The sequence below is a fragment of the Mastigoproctus giganteus genome, chromosome 7 (assembly GCF_048544385.1).
Source record: "Mastigoproctus giganteus isolate SK-2022 chromosome 7, ASM4854438v1, whole genome shotgun sequence".
Taxonomy (NCBI): Eukaryota; Metazoa; Arthropoda; class Arachnida; order Uropygi; family Thelyphonidae; genus Mastigoproctus; species Mastigoproctus giganteus.
In genome coordinates, this window is record NC_143581.1 from 205241416 (window position 1) to 205262774 (window position 21359).

General features: G+C 33.9%; 1 protein-coding gene across 3 annotated transcripts in view; it reads right to left on the reverse strand.

Moving 5' to 3' along the window:
- LOC150083611 (uncharacterized) overlaps positions 1 to 21359 on the reverse strand; it is a 344088-nt gene that overhangs the window by 103856 nt on the left and 218873 nt on the right. The window lies entirely within an intron of this gene.

The following is a 21359-nucleotide window of genomic DNA, read 5'->3' on the forward strand; positions in this document are numbered from 1 at the left end:
AATTGTGGAAACGTATTTTGCATCCCGCAGGAATAAATGGAGGTATTGTGAAAATATCATAATATGAACCCAATAACACTTTTTTTTTTTTTTTAAATTTGTTCTAAGACCTCGGAAGTTGAAATTTTCATTATATAACTAAGCTATTTATCTCTCTAAAAGGTCATTTTTATAATGGAAATTGCACTACACTTTCATCGTTATCATATGTTCCGTTATAAGAATCAATTTTGAAAGCCTTTGTGATATTTTTTTAAAACACATTTCCGGAGGTCACTACTATAAAACAAAAACAATTTGAACTTTCTGGTTTATTGGACTTTTCTGTTAGTGGAATCTATTATAAATGGGTAGTAAACTCAATCTTATTGCATTTGCGATAATACCGATAACTGGAATTCTGTGGGTTTTAACATTATGGTATTATGGTGAAATGAGATCCCTTTCACTGAAATCTTCGATCATATAAAAAACAAATTTTCAGAATCCTCTCTTCATTCCTATTTACATATTACAATGGTTAAGGGAGAGGGACAACAGAAAGTGCAAGTGCTGGCAGTGCTAGGAAACGAAACAAAACTGATTTAGAAATGAAGATGTATGAGCTTGCTTTCTTGCATCATATGCCTTTACTAATGCTAACGATAATTAATTAAGAAGTACGAAGCAGGACAAAGTTTGTCATCTGTTGCACGGAATTAGGTCTCACTGCTTCAACAGTGAATACTATTAGTGAACATGTTAAAGGATCAACGCATTTAAGTTCAACAGTAATCACAAAACAGCGTTCGGGTGCTATATCGAAGATGGAACAGTTATTAATAATATGGATGGAAAATGATATTCAGAAGCAAGCGCCCCTGAGTCCAATGGCCATTCAAGTAAAAGCAACAAGTATTTATGAAGGTATTAAGGATGAGTACGGCAAACCGCAAGACAAGTTCATGGCAAGCAACAGATGGTTTAATAGGTTCACGCATCGCACTGGTTCCCAAAACATTAAAGTATGCGGTGAAGTCACCAGTGCCGATTCTGCAGCTGCAGGGAAATTATGTTATGTGTTGGGAAAAACCCCTTCTAAATCTCCACAGTGCTCAACTTTCGCAGCGGCATGCTTATAAGATAGAGTTGATTCTGCCAGCGATGCTTGAAAGGTAAAACTTGCTGAAGTTATGCCTGTCTCCTCTCTCTTTTTTGTAATTTTTCCTGTGCATGAGATAAAAAAAAATTGAATAATTAATTCTATTTACATGTTTGTTGAACATTTCTTTTTTGCTTCAATCAAATTCAGTGCACACAGTTGCAAGTGCTGCATAAGCATTTAGGAAAATTCTGACTTATGTAGACGTCCACGGAATGCAACCCATGCGTAAGTCGGGGAGTGGCTATGTATATAAAGTAGTCCCAATTAACCGAGACTCGTTTAATGGAGATTCCGCACTATCAGAGTTGAATTGTCAAAAGGTTGTATATACTTTGCCATCAAAAACAAGAGTATGTTATTATTATTATTATTATTAATAGCCATATGGTGCAAGGAAGCCTGAGGCTTTTGCTGCACTGGGCAAAAAAAAAAAAAAAAAAATTCTGACTTACACTGAAAGAGAGAGAGAAAACAAGAGTAGTTCAGTACAGAGCAGGAACTCACACCAGTTGACTGTTGAGCTGTGCTGATCTTTTACGTTTGTTGATTTCATGACTTTTTACTCTCTAATTTTAAAGATTTAATAAAAAAAATTTATAAAGATTTAAAAATTTTACTCTCTAATTTTTTTTTATTTGTCATGTTTCATCTATGTTATTATGGTTAGTGTAAGCTTTATGATTGGAAAATGGAAGTGTTTATCGTGTCTTTAGATATGAAGTTGAATGCAATCAAATGCTTGGAGCAAGGAGAAACAATAAAAAAAATAAAAAAAAAGTGGCTAGTGACTTAGGTTTTGGTAAAGTGACTATAGGAGTCTGGAGGAGAAAGAGACAGAAACTGAAACATGGTGGTGTTCACAAAGAGAATCTATACGTCATAGTGAAAATTGTAATAGAAAAACAATAAAGAAAATTCAAACAAACTTCTGAAGCTCTTCTTTTGTGATTCACACAGATGAGAGACAAAGGAAGCCCAATTTCTGGTCCAATTTTACAGGCCTTAGAATTTCATAAACATTTTAATGAAGGGGAAGAACAATTTACTGCAATTATTGGTTGGTTGGATCGTTGGAAAAAAAGGCTTGGGGTTAGAAATCTGAACATCACTGGAGAAAAATTATCAGTTAGTACGGAAGAAATAGCGACATTTACTGCAAAATTATTCAAGAAGAAAATCTGAATTTGGATAAAATTTACAATTGTGGTGAAACAGGCCTGAATTATAAAATGCTCTCATCCAAAACACTTGAAGCCAGAAAAGAAATATCAGCTCCTGGTTATAAACGAAGCAAGGAGAGAATGACGGTACTGGCATGTTCAAACTCATCAGGGGGAGTATAAGCTTAAACTAACTCTCACTCTAAAGTCAAAGAATCCCCAATCTTTAAAAACATGTAAAATGATTGTTAACTACGCAAATCAAAAAAATGCCCAAATGGATTCAGGTTTGTTTAAAACATGGTTTCATGAAGAATTTATCCCTAGCACAAAAAATACCTGAATGAAAAGAAAGTTCACCATAAAGCACTTTTAGTTGTAGACAATGCTTTATCCCATCCAGACAAAAGTGAACTTGTTTTCACTGACATCAGAGCTCTCTTTTTACCACCTAATGTGCCATCCCTTCTTCAACCTTTAGTCAGAGGGGTAGTTGATTGCTGGAACAAATTTCCATCTGCTGTAGAAGTTGACAGCTTAAAGGCAGAACTAGATACAAATCTGGAGCGAATGGATGGGTGAAATGGGAAGGGGTGTTTTTTTTTTTTTTTTTTTTTTTGGCTGATGCTTTATAAGCTTGCTTTCTTGCATCATATGCCTCTACTAATGCTAACCTCTAGATCAAGGTGTTTAGGAGACTTTGAAACACAACTGTAGGCGAAGTCTCTTAAAATATCTGCTTCAAAATCTTGAAACAGGGACAAGTATTGTTGAAAATCTTATAAAATAAACTTCTGCCAACCAGTAAACCATTGGCAGCAGCCAATGGTTTACTATTTCCATGTATTTCCATGCTGTTCGTAAACCATTGGCAGCAGCCAATGGTTTACGTTCCATGCTGCAGCCAACGGTTGGCAGCAGCATGGAACGATGTTAAAACATCTACTCTTATTAAATCCTGGAAAAATATTTTATGCTCCCAAAATGAAGTCAACGAGAACGATATGGCAAATGAAGATGAAAGATGTGAGGAAACCTTGTGAACTAGCCAATAACTTCCTGTTTCAGACACTCTTATTACAGAAGATATTAAAGAGTGGATTAAATCAGATGAACAACTGAAAATGACTGATAACAAAATAAAGACAAACAAAAAGAAGAAAATGCACAGAAACTACAAAAAAAAAAAAAAAGACACACAGAAGGTCTAATACTGTTGAGTCAGCTTTACATTATATAATATTATACAGCAGGAGGATACCATGCCTACCAATGTTTTGTTACTTATGCACCTACAAAATATAGCAGCTAGTAAGGAGCTTCTATGAAACAGAAACCCATTAAGGTATTTTTTAAATAATATTAAGGTGTAGTGCTAACGACTAAGTGTACATTTTTCTTGTCTTTGACTTGTAATTTTTATACATGTACCATATTTTTGTAATAAAACAGTTGTGAATAAAATTAAGTGTTTTATTGTATAATTTAAAAGTCATTATGTTCAACAAGTAAGTATAACCTGAAAACAGGGTGTACATTATCACATTAATGTATTCAAATCCAGTTTATTTAATAATAATTTACCAAACCTTCTGTGTTATCCGAGTTTTTGATTATTCAAGGTTCCCTCAGTCCAAATTACGTCGGATAAGTGGGACTCTACTGTATATATGCATGCACAGTAAAAACCTTTAGTTGTGAACAACCCCATCTTTGTAGGTGAGCAAAATTTGATAGAATGGTTTAAAAAGACACTATATTTAAGCTAATTATCCTCACTAAGCCAACTATCAACCACCTAACACCTTCTCCTTGTTACCACTATTATCTCAACTAAGTTGATGAAAAGGTTGGATTAGAGTATAATTTTATTATACTCTATTAGGGTATAATTTTAGGGAATTTTCAAAGTAAAAGGCATGGGTGAAAGCTGTTAACTATTGTTTCTGTTACTAAGCATTGGAACACATTGTTCACTAGGAGGCACATGTAAATTGCAGTATGAATAGAAATGTATTGATAAATAACCAGATATCAATGAGAATTAATAACTAAACTGTACCTCTTGTTATTCACATCTCATCTTTCAAGGCATTAAATATGAAGAGTCTACTGGACTAAAGGGAAGGAAACATTTATACTGTAATTTCAGTTCCATAAACAAAAGTCATGTCACAGTTTATAAGTGGCAACAAGACCTCTTGATGTTTATGCTGCAATTTACAAGTGTGCTTATCTAGCTCACTTGTGTCAGTTTTGGCTAAGGCCCAGGTTAGCAACAACAAAAGTAATAAACAAACAAACAAAAAAATAAAAATAAATAAATAATAATAATACAGTATATCACACTGCCTAAGGAGTGGAATAATGCAATCATAGTTTTGCTGCATAAGAAAGGAGATAAATCAGAAATTAGAAATTATAGACCAATTAGCTTGTTATCCCATATCTACAAGTTGTTCACAAGGGTCATTACTAACAGATTAGAAAGAATACGTTATGAGAATCAGCTGAAAAAGCAAGCTGGCTTTAGGACAGGATTCTCAACTATGGATCACTTTCACATAATGTCACAGCTAATGGAGAAAGCAAATGAATATAAAACACCATTATGCCTGGCATTTGTGGATTATGAAAAGGCATTTGACTCCAGCATAAGGCAATGTTTCGGGCACTGGAAAGACAAGGCATATATATCCCATATATTATGATTTGGAAGAAAATATATGAGAATGCTACCTCCTTTATTAGACTAGACAAAGACAGTAGCAAATTTAAAATTGAGAAAGGAGTTCGACAAGGAGACACAATATCTCCGAAGTTGTTTACTGCTGCCCTTGAGGAAGCTTTCAGGCGATTAGACTGGTCACAGAAAGAAGTCAACGTGAATGGAGAGTACCTAAACCATTTACGATTTTCAGATGACATCATTGTCATAAGCCACGATCCCCAAGAATTAGAGGGAAATCTTAATCAGTTATGCAGAGTTAGTAAGGATTTTGGACTAAAGATGAATATGGCTAAAACAAAAGTAATGATGAACAAGTATGCCACAGAAAAGTAATAATGATTGAAGGAGCAGTAATTGAAAAGGTGGAGTCATATACTTATCTGGGACAAGTCATTAGCTGTAATAATGATAAATGGCTGGAAGTCAAGAGAAGAATAAATTTTGGATGGATAGCATTCAGGAAATATAGTCACATACTGAGAAGCAATATCCCAATTTGTCTGAAACGTAAAATAATGAACCAATGTATACTCCCCAACCATGACTTATGGAAGTGAAATGTGGGCACTCACCAAAAGAATGGAAGAGAAGCTGAGAACTACACAGTGAAGAATGGAACAAATTATATTGGGAATCAGACTGATAGATAAGAAGAAGAGAAACACATGGATTAGGCAACTAACTCAAGTAAAGGACATTCTTATCAAAACTAAAGAACTAAAATGGCCTTGGGCAGGACACATAGATGAAAGACATGGTGACAGATGGACTAAGAAAATAACAGAATAGTACCCAAGAGGAGCTAAGAGAAAACCTGGAAGACAACAACGGAGATGGACAGAAGAAATTCATGAGTTTGTAGGTAGTAAATGGATGGCCACCGTACAAAACAGAAGGAACTGGAAAGTTGCTAGAGAGGCCTTCATCCTGCAGTGGATGGAAAATGGCTGATGATGATGATCACACTGCAATTTACACGTATGCTTCGTTGATGCACTTGTGTCAGTTTTGGCTAAGCCACTGGTTAGCAAACATCAAAGTGAATGTTAGGGTTACAAACAAAATAATCAAAGTGATAGAAGACACTGAAAGAGGAATGACTCAGAGAAACTCAGATCCAGGTCATTTCGAAAAATAAGGTGGTGAGAAAGAAGAAATGGTTTGAAAATGCCAACAGAAATCTTCAGAGAGAGAGAGAGAGAGAGAGAGAGAGAGAGAGAGAGAGAGAGAGAGAGAGAGAGAGAGAGAGAGAGAGAGTCTCAATAAACCAAGGAAATCATGATGTGACACATTCATGGTTTGGCAGTCCTTATTGGCAGAAATTTGCCGATAAGTGGACCAATATTAAAAGAGAAGGTGAAGAGTTTGATAAAGTACTAAACATTGATAATTTTACAGCTAGTAAGGGGTAGCTTGAAAAGTTTTGTAATCAAAACAATATTGTGTTCAATCTATTTGTGGTGAATGTGCATCAAATAATCCAGACAACTGAGGATTGGATTTCAAAAACCAAATTGCATTTTCAATGTAGATAAAAGAGTGTTTTTTTTTTTTTTTAAATCACACTTTGCTCACAAAATCATTGCTTTTAAGAGTGAAAATGCCATGGTTTTAGAAAAGCAAAACAGAACCTCAATTTTGTTGTGTACAAATGCACTAGACAAAAAAGAATGCCCACTAATTATAAACAAAGCAGTGAGGCCTCACTGATTCAAAAACATACATGTCCAAACTTGGGGTTTAAATGGGATGCAAATAAAACTGTATGCGCAGTAAAATTTTCATTCAGTGGCTAGAAAACTTTAATGAAATTAAGAAAACGGAAAATAAGAAAGTGTTACTTTGCTTAGATAATGTGCTATACAATAACCAAGTGGTCAGTTAAGTAGACTGGGGTGGGTTCAAGCCCCCTAACTGCTAAATATGGTCTATCTGCCAACCCGCACTGAGCCGGCATGGCAAATTATGGTCCACTCACTTAACATGAATCATCGAGGAGGCTTCCATCCTGCAGTGGATTGATAATGACTGCAGTTCAGCTTCTTTCTTTTCTTTTCTTTTTTTTTACCATCCAAAAAATGTCATATTGCCAAATGTTCAGTTGGTATTTGTCTGCCTAATACTTTAAGTGCCCTATAACCTTTGAACCAAGATTCATTCAAACATTTTCTTCTTTTTTAAGCTATATTTTAGGAAACAAATTTCAACAAGATTAGTGGCAAAAATGGACTCTTCAGAAAATTTAGAACAAGCAACTGATAAAGCATATTAAACTTTAGTGATGTTGAATATATCAAAGAAGTGTGGCAACCAGTTTCAAAAAATATCATCAAAAAATGTTTTCAAAATTGTGGAATTAATATGGGGAATATGGAAAATGACATACAATCGATACCATTTCTTGAAAAAGAATTAATGCAGTTAGAAGGAGCAAATTTTCAAGTAAATTTAACTTTTAAGAATACGATTGAATGCAATGAAAACCTTGAAAATTGGGAAGAAAAACTTTGACTGCCAAAATATGGAACGAAACAGCAGCCAAGTATTCAGATATTGATGAAAGGAGTAAAACTAAATATCTTTGAGTGAAAGTTTAACAAAGATTGATAGACTTAATAAATGGTAGCAATAGCTTAATTTTTAGGTTGATAGATTAAAGGCTTTGTCAATGCAATTCAGAAATGAAACATTGTTAAATTTATCATTTCAAGTAGAAGATAATTTAAAAAACAAAATTAAGGCAAAAAGTGTTCAAGCAAAACAGATGACATTACAAGATTTTGATCAACATCCTTAAATTGCTTTTTAATGCTGCAAGTGTAGTTGCTTAAAGAAATAGTAACTGTTGTAAACATTTTAATTGATTCCTTACATACTGCTTATAATATTAAAAAAGCTTATGTGCACCATTAAACCCCAATTTTTGCAATTCCCGTAGTAAAATCAATTATAGTCGGGTCTCAATATCTGTGGGGGTTATGCATTAACACTTCCTGCGAAAACATGAAAATCTCTACTCTTGCCCAAATAGCCCCAGGTGATTTCTATCTATGCCTAAATACTTACGCAACCATTTACAATTAACAGAAAAATGTTTAAATGTGTTTAAAATGTTTTAATTGTGTTTTACAATAATGAGTAACATTTTAGAACCATGTTTCGAAAATACTGTATCAATTTTATTATAGTTAAGAACAAGGCATGCACCCGGGTATTCAACACAGGATTCACTACACCTTAGTAAAAGGGGTCTCAGAGGCTGGAGAAGAAGCAGGGTTGGTTGAGATCTTTGCCTTGAATCCTGGGCTTTCTCTTTGACGGCTATATAGTTACGCTGAGGCATCTTCTTCCAGAATAATTCCTTCTCATTGGCATTGAAAACCTGTTCGGGTTTATATCCTTTCTCCTTGATGAGCACCTTGAGTTGTGTATGGTAGGTCTTAGCAGCCTCGTGATCAGCTGAAGAAGACCCGCCCACAATCTTTACATTACAGAGTGAATAGCACCTCTTGAATTTCTGGAACAAGCCTCTGCTGGCAATGAAAGTGGTTTCTGCAGTGCTAGTGGTACAGGGAGTTAAATCTGTTGTAAAGAACGAGGGCCTTAGTGGAAATCAGACGAATGTTCACAGGCAAGTTGTTTTTCTTGTGCTGGTCTTCGATCCAAATGAACAGTGCATTCTCCATTTTTAGCTTCACTTTATCATGTACATAAGCAGCATATCTAGCAGTAAGAATTCCACCACTTTGCACTGCCTCTCTGATCTCAGTTTCTTGTTTCCTTATGTATCGTACGGTATTTTTGTTGATACCATACATGCGGCCTGCAGCCTCGTATGTGAGCCCTTCAACATTTATCTAGACTCCACACTTTCTCGTTCAAAGTCATTTTCTTGGCACTTTTCAGCTTTTTCCCATCACTAGATACATTTCATTTCCACCACTCACGGGTATTCACATAATCACAGTAATATTTTAAGCAGAAATAGCCTAATGCAGACACACACAAAGGTCACAAGCCGTCCTCCTTCGATGTCGCTCACTAGGCAAATACAGCGAGCAGCAGCCAAATTCTTAATATGATAAATTTCGCAACTGCCAACACGAAAACAGAGCCCACGAATATGGAGACCTGACTGTACTTAAAATAATGCAACAATACCTCTTCTCTCCCTAAGGCAACTACCTCCCTAAATGACTGATTTTTGTCAAACATCAGGTGGGAAGATATACATGTGTGTGTGTGTGTGTGTGTGTGTGTGTGTGTGTGTGTGTGTGTGTGTGTGTGTATAAATGGGTTTTTGATGTAACTCTTTAAAAGAAAAGTTTAAAGCATCACATAGAAAAGAGGTAAACAGTAGATGAAATGGTTTCGGTGAAAGCAAGACTAATAAATTAGGCAAGACTAATAAATTATATTAATATATTATATTAATAAAATACATTAAGTATGATTAATAAATTAGGTAAAGTTTGTGTGTGTGTGTGTGTGCGCGCGCGTGTCTTTCACTATATAAATTAGCTGTAAGTGCGGGTTATAGTGATCATGTACATTGTTAGCAGCAAGCACAGGTTATAGTGATCATGTTTGCAAATTGAATTTTGATTCTAATAAGTGAAAGATCGAGTTTGCTACCCATTTATAACAGATTGTACAAACAAAAAGCCCAATAAACTGAAAAGTACAAATTGTTTTTATTGTTTTTATGGTTGTGACCTTCAGAAACGTGCTTTAGAAAAAATATCACAGAGACCTGGGTTTTCTTGAAAACCAGGAGTGAATTTCAGATTAGTTTAGCTGCAGATTCGGTAAGAATAATATCGGCCTGAAACATTGCGATTTATTATTTTTCTCAGTATTTTTATGGTAAAATGTGAATGAAAAGAAAATGCGTAGTTTTAACATTGCAACATAAAACAGGCGCCTCCATAGCCAGGTGGGAAGGAGCAGCAGTGTGTAGCACATGCTTCTTGATTAGACCGGGGTTCGAGCCCGTCACCACCAAATACGGTGGATGCGGAAAGGTCAGGGAATGACCACCGCATATCCCGGAGCAATATGGCCTTAGTTGCTAATGCTCCTAAAAACCAAAACAACAACAGCAACATAAAATGGAAATTATTAACAGAATTAAAAGAGGTGAAAATTTAGGAAATCTCTCCAAAGAGTTTAATGTGGGAACTTCAACAATTTACGACATCAAGAACATTTCCATTACTATAACAGAATTTGTATCAATTATGGATAGTGAAGGAGGATCTAGCATTAAAAAGAGGATGACGAAATCTGAAAATGCTGCTTTAGACAGTGCACTTTATTTGTGATTTCTTCAGAAGCAAAGTTTAGGTGAACCAGTGTCTGGCCCAATATTCTAGGAAAAAGCATTGGATTTTAATCGAAACTTAAGAGGTAATGAAGATTTTAAGGCAAGCACAGGTTGCCTGGAAAACTTTAAATTGAGACACAGTATATATGAACAAGATATTATTCAAGGCGAGAAACTTTGTGCAGACGAATCGGCAGCAGTATCGTTTAGAAGTAAGTTTGCTTCGGTAATAGCAAATTATGGGAAAGAAACCGTTTATAATGTTGATGAGATGGCCTTATTATGGAAAGCATTATCGAGAAAAACCATAGACTAAAAGAGAAATGTCTGCATCAAGTTTTAAGTTAAGAAAAGAGCAAATTACATTTGCTACATGTGCAAATGCCATTGGGATGCACAGGTTGTCCGTGCTCATTATTGGTAAGTTGAAAAACCCAAGAGCATTTAAAAATATTTCTAATTTTCCTGTTTTGTATAAAAATCATAAAAATGCCTGCATGAATGTTTCTGTTTTCCGAGATCGGTTTATAACTTTTTTAAAATTAATCTTAATTATTTAATTTAATCGTAAGGCAAGATTAAATTTATTTAATCTTACCTTACGTTTGATTATCCTGAAAATTTGGCTATCCAGAAGAGGTCTGACATCAATTATTCTGGATAACTGACACTACTGTATATATAAAAGGCAAGATTAATAGAAAGGAAAGTTCCATTTAACAGAATATAAAGAGCAGTATAGAAATATGAATTTAAAATGAAACATGGGTTATGAAAATTGCATCTTCCAGTACAATGCAGCTTAAAAGGAATGTAAAATAAAATGTGTCAATTATAAAAATGCATTAGAAAAGTGCAATGTTCAGTAAATAGGCTGCAAGTCTATAAGATGCTAGAAAAGTAGCAAGGATGAAAAAAAAAAAAAAAAAAAAAAAAAAAGGAAAAAGAAAATAAGTGCACAGACTGAAATTTCTAATGCAAAAATTAAAACATAATTAAAATTCATAAATTAAATATAATTAATGAGTAGACTCGTATTAACACACAGGGCTAGAGTAGTAATTTATAACCTCTTTGCATTGAGGCAAAGGCTCTAAGAGGTTAGAGAGGTCTAAGAGGCTCTCTAAGAGGTTTTTACATCCCCCAGAACACCTGAGTACTTATTCTTTTTTGGTAGTTTTCTTCCACTATTCAATAACCTTGAACATGGTGTGAAATTAATAAAGAAGAACCTTATTATTGCCTTCTTTCAGCTTCATTCCCTGTTCCTATCACTTTCCAACATTACAGACATACTCTTGAAAGTAATTATAAAAAAAAAAAAAACTTTCAATTATAAAGACATTACTATGCACTTCAACTCATCCTATTCATTCAGGTAGTACATTTTAATCATTATCTAATAAAATTAAATTATCACTTACATAGCAACAGGATTTCCCTCTACCTACGTTGATGATTTGCTAAATTCATTAAATAGCCATTTGCTAATAATTTTAGACCCTTTGTCTAAAGAGACACGAAACACTGTGTCCCAGATAGATTATGACGGCTGATGTTCTGTGAAGATGTCTACAATAATCTATCCTTTTTAATTCATTGTAATATTAATGTGCATTATTTTAATACATCCCCTTCCTTTAGATCTTGAAAATAAAATCTTCATTTTTATACTTTCATAGATTTTGGCCTCTTACATAAATCTTGTACATAAATAAAAGTCTCACCTTTAACTATATTTAACTGATGCATTTTAATTATCTTATATTTATTTTTAATTTTTGCATCAAATAATTTTAATATTCTGTACTCTTATTTCCTTCTTTTCTGGCATCTATAGGCTTGGCAACCTATACAGTGAACACTACAGTTTCTCTAATGCATTTTTAAAATTAACATATTTTTAGTTAAGTATATTTATAAAAAATATGCATGAAAAAATATAATTCAGTGAAACTATATTAAGTAATAACTAATGACAGCAGAGAAGTTCTAGCTGAGTAAGCAAATAAGTCAGACTACAAGAAAAGTATATATATCTCAATGTCATCATAGCAATATAAAAGTAATATAATAGCAAATTTATGTAACACACAAGCGCATATATGAGATGGATACAGCTATAGATAGCAATATTTACACTAAGCCCCAAGCGATCAGGTGCATAAATATATATGCTTTTAGTGACTGGGATTCAAGCCTAGTGACCTGCTAAATACAGTGTGGTTCCTTGTATTCTCTCTAGCTTGTGAACTCCTCTGACTGTGATCATCCTCCCGAAGTATAAATAGGGAAAAAAAAATTTTTTTTTTTTTTTTTTTTTAATTTAATATATAGTATCTCATGTTACATTACATGTATTAGTATTCGTAAAGAGTAGTGAACAACTGAAGGACATACCTAGTTAAATTTATGGAGCACACGTAGGTAAATTTGTTACATAATTAAAAAATATATATAGACAAGATAATATACAAATTTCCTATTACTGCATACCCACAATCTGGGTGACTTTTTCAGAGGTTCACTGTTTCTGTGATTATCAATACAGCGTATGACATTACCAATAATAGGATCTAAGAGTTAAGTACTAAGTTCCAATATAAGGTATTCAAATTTTAGAAAAATTTTATATATGTATATTATATAGTATGAACCAGAGCTGTAATGCTCAATATGTTCTACGTTGATATCAATATTCGTAAAATAATAAGAGAATGACACTGTCATTCCTGTGATCACAACATGCGGTCAAAAAGCAGTCAGCTTCAGGAAGAAAAATTGTTTTTGCAATTTTTTCGTTAAATTTCTTTTAATTAATTTAATTTTTAATTGTGTTCAATTGATTTTTAATTATTTTCATTTTTTACTGTAATGTAAAATTTTCGATTTTTTTGTTTTAATTGCTGGAGAGTATCATACGGAAATGTACTACGTATTATATTGAGGTAAACTTCTCTTATTATTTTACAAATATTGATATCAACGTAGAACATATTGAGCATTACAGTTCTGGTTCATACTATCAAATTAATTTTTAAAACTCGGCTATTTCATTCACTTCCTTTCTCTCCAGTTATAATCTATCGATACACACAATTATGGGCAATTTTTTGAACAGCTTGGTACAAAATTACATTAGATTAACACTAAGATACTCAGCCCAAAGTTACCATATTTCTTTTCTAAAATATTGCCTTCAAAACAACATCGCTCCATAGTTTTCCAGGGTCAATTTAAATCATAAAATTTCGGGCAAAAAGCAACTAGCACTTGCCACATCGTGTAATATAGTTAAACTTGCCTTAAGATCTTGGTATTCTAAAAACAAAAATACCTTTCCCAGGTTAGGAAACTTCACGACAAATTAAAAAATTATCTGCATCCTAACGATTGGTCTGTACTGAAAACCTCCATAGATTTGCGATGTGAAGCACAGGCCTCGGAAATAAAAAACAGACATGTTAACAAATTGAATACATTATCGGGAGGGTCAAAACACGTTCATGCAGATTCTAACACATTGTCGCGGGCTTGCGACCAAGTATATACAAGTTGGGTGATAACCCCCCCCCACCGCATACACACAACATGCGACCACAGAATACGTCAGCTAGTTCGCAAACAGCCCTTTGCCCTACATTGAATGAACCAACATATCAACAGGTTACAAATCTTTCCTCAAATATGCTATCACATGAGCAGATTTAACTTTTATCCAAAGGATTAAATTATAATTTACCACCTTGAAAACTACCTAAAAAACAGTGTGTAATTGATATTGAATTTGGACTTTGTAATGTTCCACAAAAAGGTTTATTTATTCAATGAGTTAACCAAGTAGCGAATAACATAAAAGAAATGAGACTTCCTCAACTGAACACACGTGACAGTTCAGCTTTACATGAACTTCGGAAAAATAAAGACATTATTATAAAGAGGGCAGATAAAGTTGTAACTCGATAAACATGATTATATTAATAAGTTAGATTCAGTTGTTTCAGATTCCTCCACTTACATTGAAGTAGACCCAGCACTATTTACCAATTTGGTCAATCAATACAATAAAACATTAACCACGTATAAAAAAAAATGACTACATTACTATGGCTCAGTTAAAGGAATTGATGGCCACAACATACAATATTCCTGCACTTTTCGATCAGGTAAAATTACACAAGACCGAATATCCTATTTGGCCTATTGTTTCCTACAGAAACTCTGCATTTTCATCCTTGGCCATACACGTATATAGCATTATAAAACCCTTATAAGACAGGTGATACAATATGGGATTAAGAACTATGATACTATTTAATAATCTTAAGGACTGTAGACTTGGTAATAATGATAATTTATTCTCACTAGATGTTAGCTCGTTATATACGAGCTAACATCTAAATGTTGAATACACATTAGATATTATTTTGGATATGTTAAATAATAACTCTATACCAATTAATTATACGAAGCTTCCTATTAAAAAAAATTTTTCACTTAATTAAACTCTTAGTCGAGGCCAAACCTTTCGAGACAAAGTGCACAAACAAATTTTTGGTCTGCCAATAGGAATGAGCTTGAGCAGCTTAATATCAGAGATCTATCTTTCAGCGATTGAGCGTTGAAAGATAGGTAGAAAAGGTGTCAAACATTTGACACCTTTTCTACCCCGTATCACATACTATGGGAGGTATTTAGATTGATGTTCTAGTTATTACTGATAGTAGTACTATCAAAGACATTTCACATTCGTTTAATAATAATAATATTCATTCCCGACTCAAATTTACATTGGAAAGGGAGGGTACGGACACAAAGTCATTAAATTTTCTAAATTTCATGCTTACTCTGAACTTGAATAAAATCAAACTTAACATCTATCAAAAACCTGCAAACACAGGTATGCTTCTGCATTATAACAGCTATCACCCGTTCTCCTACAAGAGATCTACCTTAAACCAGGGCAACTTTGTGACAGCGGGTATTACTTTGTGACACCTACGCTGCGTGACTTATTTTTGATTTATTTTACCGGGCATTCTGCAACCCGTCAGAGGGCAAAATTATCCCCAGCAATTTTACAGTTATTGCTTCCATCTGTTGGAACTGTTAAAACTACTAGCACAACCTTCAACCAGCCTAGTGCAACCATTATGTGTGTCGCTTGCGAATATCATTTTCAGGAAGCTGTTGAAACTTTGTTTTGAAATAGAAAAACTCCGAAGTGCAGTGGATTTGAAAGTAAGTTTATTTTGATATATTATGTTTTGTGATAATTTTGTAAAAAGTAAATTTTAAATAAGTGTTTATTTACTTTATTTTTCATGAAAATAACTAGAACGTAAACATATGGAGTACAACATTGTGACAGTTAATGGCAGTGTCACAAAGTTGCACCATGATATTTCAACACTTTTGCTTTTATTTTACTATATTTATAATAATTTATCTGTTTTAGAGTATAAAATGCCCGGAAAATGCAGAAGGAAAGTTAGGTCGCGCCGATATTGAAATTATACTGAAGTTTTATTTTAGCCAGCGAGTTGTAAATTACTGGAATAGGTTGCCTACATGGGTGGTAGAGGCTGACACTTTGGGGAAATTCAAAGGTCATCTGGATAGTACCTTTGGGTGAGGGAAGCGCATAGGATGATAGGTTTAATTTCCTTTTCTTTTATTAATTATTTATTTATTATTATTATTTTTTTATCATTGTTTTATTTGGGTTTTTTTTTTTTTTTTTTTTTGGCTGGTGCAGCATAAGCCATAGGCTTTCTTGCAACATGTGGCCATTACTAATACCCAACAGCTAACCTACCTTTAACACGTTGACTGCCAAGCTAGTTTTAAAAAAAAAATTTCCCAAGGGCCAAAAAATATTTAGCAAATAATTTGATTAGTAATTCTAAAATAAATATTATAATGTCACTGTTGTCGTTTTTTTCGCTTAAAATATCAAAAAAAAAAAAAAAAAAATTAAAAGGAATGGCTAAAAGAAAATTACTAAAATAAAAGGAACTGAGAGAAATTGCTGGAATTTACAATTAAGCAGAGTTAAACTTCTCACAGACACAACGCTGTTGAGTTTTTTCAGAAGTTCAACTTTATCTATTATGGACAATGTACGGTGTTTGCGCTTTACACCACAAGACCTTTATGCATTGGAACCATAGCTGGGTCTAAATGTGAACAGGTTATAATAATAAATGTAGAAAAACAGGTGGGAATGGCTTGCCAGTGTTTATAAATTCGTGTCAACACCTGATGCTACAACCAAAGCCACCAAAACAGTAGCTGCAGTGGTGCGCCGACCCTGGGAATTTGAAATTACGTTTGTGGAAATTATGTCCGAATTAGCGGTGGAACCAGATTAGTGATGGTCGACCTGTATATATATGAAAATTTTGAAAAAAAGGTCTTATCGTGGGTTTACAGGAGCCACAGTTCAAGAAATGAAAGACATAACTGGTTTCTCAAAAGCATTTATCTCAAAAATGTAAATGTGGCAGAAAAACAATACTTTAAGAGCACAGTCGTCATACTCTAATGAGGACTGTATGGAAAAAACAGGATAAGCGGTGTGCAGCAAATAACATCTGAATTCAACCAAGCCCATAACTGCCCTATTTTAACTTGTACTATGCACAAGGAATTAAAGCAACTGGGTACTGGTAGTTGCCTGCCTATTCAGATTTCACAGAGAAACAGAAAAATCCACTTGCTGAGTATGTCGTGATTGGACAGTGAACAATGGAAGAAAGTCATGTGGTCAGATGAATCATGATACACTGTTTTGCACTGATGGTAGGCAAAGTGTGGTGCAAACCTGACAAAGCAGTAGACCCTGCTAGCCTTGTTAAGAAACCATAAGCATCTGGAGATGATATCATGGCATGGGAAATGTTTTGTTGACACAGACTGGGTCTGTTGATATCAGTGGAAGATCAAATGTCATCCAGGGAGTACCTGAACTTTGTGTCAGATCTACTGCACCCTGCAATGCTAATCTTTTATCCAGAAGGTGATAGCCACTTTATGCACGACAAAGCAACGGCATCATGCCAGAGGGGTTCAGAGAGCATGTCGCAGATTTCCATCATCTTCACTGGCCCTCACATTCACCTGATCTCTCAATCCTATTGAGAATGTGTGGGATATGCTAGAGAGAGCTATTTGGCAACAAAGGCCTCTTCCTTCAGCTTTGTCACAGCTATGCAATATTTTGCTAGAAGAATGGTTACAATTAGACCAAAAACAAACTAAAACACTTTATAGAATCTATGCTGCAGTGCACACTTGCTGTTATTCAAAATAAAGGCGGCCCAATTCAATACTGAACAAAGGTTCATATTTTTTTGGCCTGTGTGTGTGTGTGTGTGTGCACGAGCACGCACAATTTTGATGATGTTATCAATGGTTAACCACCAAAATTGAGAAGAAAGATATAAATATATGCAGGCTCTCTATTTCTGTAGTAAAATATATTCCAGCAATAATGATGAATAATAATCAATAAGAAAAGTTTTGGAATTTTGATATAGTAGTCTAGATGTATTCCAAATAATATTATCATTATTGCTGCAAGTCTATACATCACTATTGACTGCAAAAGATAGCCACATTACTAAAATTGAAATACACAGACCAAATAATATAAAATAAAAATAAAGAAAAAGATAAAATCAGAACAAAGCATAAAGAAATTTAAAATAGAAAATATAAACAAAACATTGTTTCCAGGATGAACCAATTAATTGCACCCAAAAGAGGTTGAAGACATCTTGTTTTCCATGCAAAAATCCTTAGGGAAAGAAGTTCCTTGGAATGTTGGGGTGCAAAATGTTTGGCATCCAAATTCAAATCAACAGTTTTGTGACCATAGCAATTTCTAGAGTGAAGAAAGAAATTTCTGCTTGGATGCAATGAATATGTGCCAGACATTCCAAAAGGCAGAAGAATAGATCAAACTGTACAGAGAACTATGAGTATGTTGTTGAACAAAGAACCATATTATCAAATTGAAAAAAATATATATAAAATAAAAAAATAAAAAAATAAAAGAAAAAAAGAAATAAATAAAACAAAGCAGAACAAGATAAAATAAAGTCCATAGAAATGTAAAAATAGAAAATAAAATTTACCTTTTCAGGAATAAACCAATACTTGTGCACCCATAAGGAGATAGCAGTTTGTTTGTGTTTGTGTGTGTTGTTGGCTGTACTTTAAATTCACATGTGCTGCAACATAACACAGAGCAGAAAAAATTCAAGCATGGTCATAATGTGGAAACTATGTTTTCTTAATTGAACATGAAGAAATTAAAGGAATAATGTTGACTGACAACTGTAGGGAGAGTTCTAATGCTCAGCACAGCTGCAAATAATTAGTACAGATGTAAATTACCCTTTGGTGAAAAAAAATTATTCAAGGTATTGCAATAAACATATCTCGGACAGTTTCTCCATGTCAAATTAATTTATAACCTTACTGTAAATGTTACATCTACCAAGAATGAGTGGCTTCAGCGACCCAAAAATTCAGCTGTTTACTTGTTAATATCAGGGTGATTTGATTTTATTTCAGTTTTTATGGTGCAAAGGTGACTAAGGCCATGATGTATCAGTTAATTATCAGTTAAATCTTGAATTTTTAATACAAAGGAGAAAACAGAAATAATTTTTAACCGGAAGGTATTCAGAGTTATAGCTAGGAGGACCACTGGTTGAAGAGCTGCAATGAGCTGCTTTTCTGATGGGCTACTTGGGGCCTCTAAGCAGCACCTGTTTCAGGTTAACTCTGAAGGTGTCTAGAGTAACAGTATAATGATATGCTGGGCGAGGAAGTATGAAATGGTACCAGACAATATACTGAACCACAGCTGATTCATCAAGGCTAGAGTGAAAGACAACTCTATCACAGTAGGTTTGTCAATAAGGAATTGGACACATAGGCCATAATGAATTTGTGTTGAGGCTATATATATATATATATATATATATATATATATATATATACACTATATATATATATATATATATGAGTAGCAGAATATATATATATATATATATATTCTGCTACTCATTCTGTCGCCCATGGTTTCTTTCCTAGATCTTAATCCTTGCCCAAATCCTGTTTCCTCTTCAGTGATTTTCCTTATATTGTCTCTTAAACTTATCCATTTATGATTTATACTTTGATTATCCATCTGATCATCCCTTTCCAATAATAGCCTTTCCTTTAATTTCACTCAAATAATCTTCCTTGTTCTTATGCTTTCCACATTTCACCTTCAATCTTTTCTCCTCTAATCTTTTAACACGTCTATTATCACAATATATGATCAAAATATATGTCTGGTCCTGGGTATGGCATGGGAATTCTTCACTATTTCTGTATCTGTTCAAAATAAAGGTATAGTCCAGCTAAAATCTACTTCCATTCCCAGGCATTTTCCATATATATATATCTCCTTCTTTTATATTGTCTAAACCAAGTATTTGTTAACATTAGATCATTCTGTTCACAAAACTCTGCTAACCTTTCTTATCTCTGATTCCACCTACCCAGCCCATACTGTCCTACATATTTTCTCTCCTTTCCTTCTCCAACAACTGCATTTCAATTACCCATAATCACTAAAAAAATCTGTTGTATTTTATACATTATGGAAATGGTCTTCACATCTTCCAACGTGACAATGATTCTTGTCATAAAGCAATTTTAAATCCAAGATCTGAAGAAAATAGTATTAGAATATTACAGTGGGCAGTGTGGTCTCAGAGGCAGACCAATAGGAAGGTGAACGGGTGATATAAAGCAAGCATTGGAAAAAATAGGCTTACTCTAGCTACGGCTAAAAACTTAAGAAGAAACTCATAGAACAGAAAAAAACAGAGGAAGGTTGATGGGACTGATATGTACAAAGTGATCTGGATACTCCTGGGTATAACAGATTTGGTTGGCAATGTTGATTGTGTTCAATGCCTTATGCATGATTAGTAAGCAAACATGATCATGTATAATGTGTGGTTTTTCTCCATAAAGATAAATTATTTTGTTAAAAAAAGTTTCTAAAATTTTTGAAGCTGACAGTCTGTAATTTCTTGTCTATACTTCCTATTTTTTCACCAAGATAACTAACGTATAAGTATGAGAAAATCTACAGTTCTTCGTTTCATATTTTTTGTCCTACTGAAACTATAATTTGATGGATAATATGCTTCAGATATCCAGTTTCCGAATGCCATCATACCTTTACAGCTGTCTCGGTGTTTTGACAAATTCAACTTTATTCTGATGAAGATGTTTGGATGCACAATTTCAGTACCTGCTTGATTTGGTTGGTTTTCTGTGCACTTCTGTTAAGGTCCTAACCATACCACTCCTTTCCATCTCACTGGATATAAAAACTTCTTTACCCAATTTGCTTTTTATGGCTGTTGGTTTTCATGCCTATAAAGTGAAAAAATTTAGTGCTTTCACTTTCAATTTTTGGTATAGCTTTCTGTAATGTGGACCAAAAGAATGGCAGAGTCATATATTGAGAGAGAGAGAGAGAGAGAGAGAGAGAGAGAGAGAGAGAGAGAGAGAGAATCTGCCGATATGGTGCATGTTGGAGGCAAAACTATTTTAATGTGAATCTAAATTGCAATTATTAACAAAGAGGAAGAAAATATGAAAACTTTTACCCTCTAATAACAACTAATGTAATTGTAAAATCACATATAGCAATGTGAACATTTTCATTAGACCTATTATTATTACTCGGCCACATAGAAAGTATTAAGGGCTACATCGCATTGCAGTCCCTCTCATTTTAGGATATTAGCTCTAACAAAATGCCAACTACAAAGTAAAAGGCAAGAGTCAACTGTGACATTTCAAACCCTTTTGGCCAGCAAAGTGGTTATAACTGTTGTTCTTCCACTTCGTGACAAGTTTTTCCATTTGGACAAGATTTACATAGCCTTTTCTCCGAGAAAATCAGTTTTGCATCCT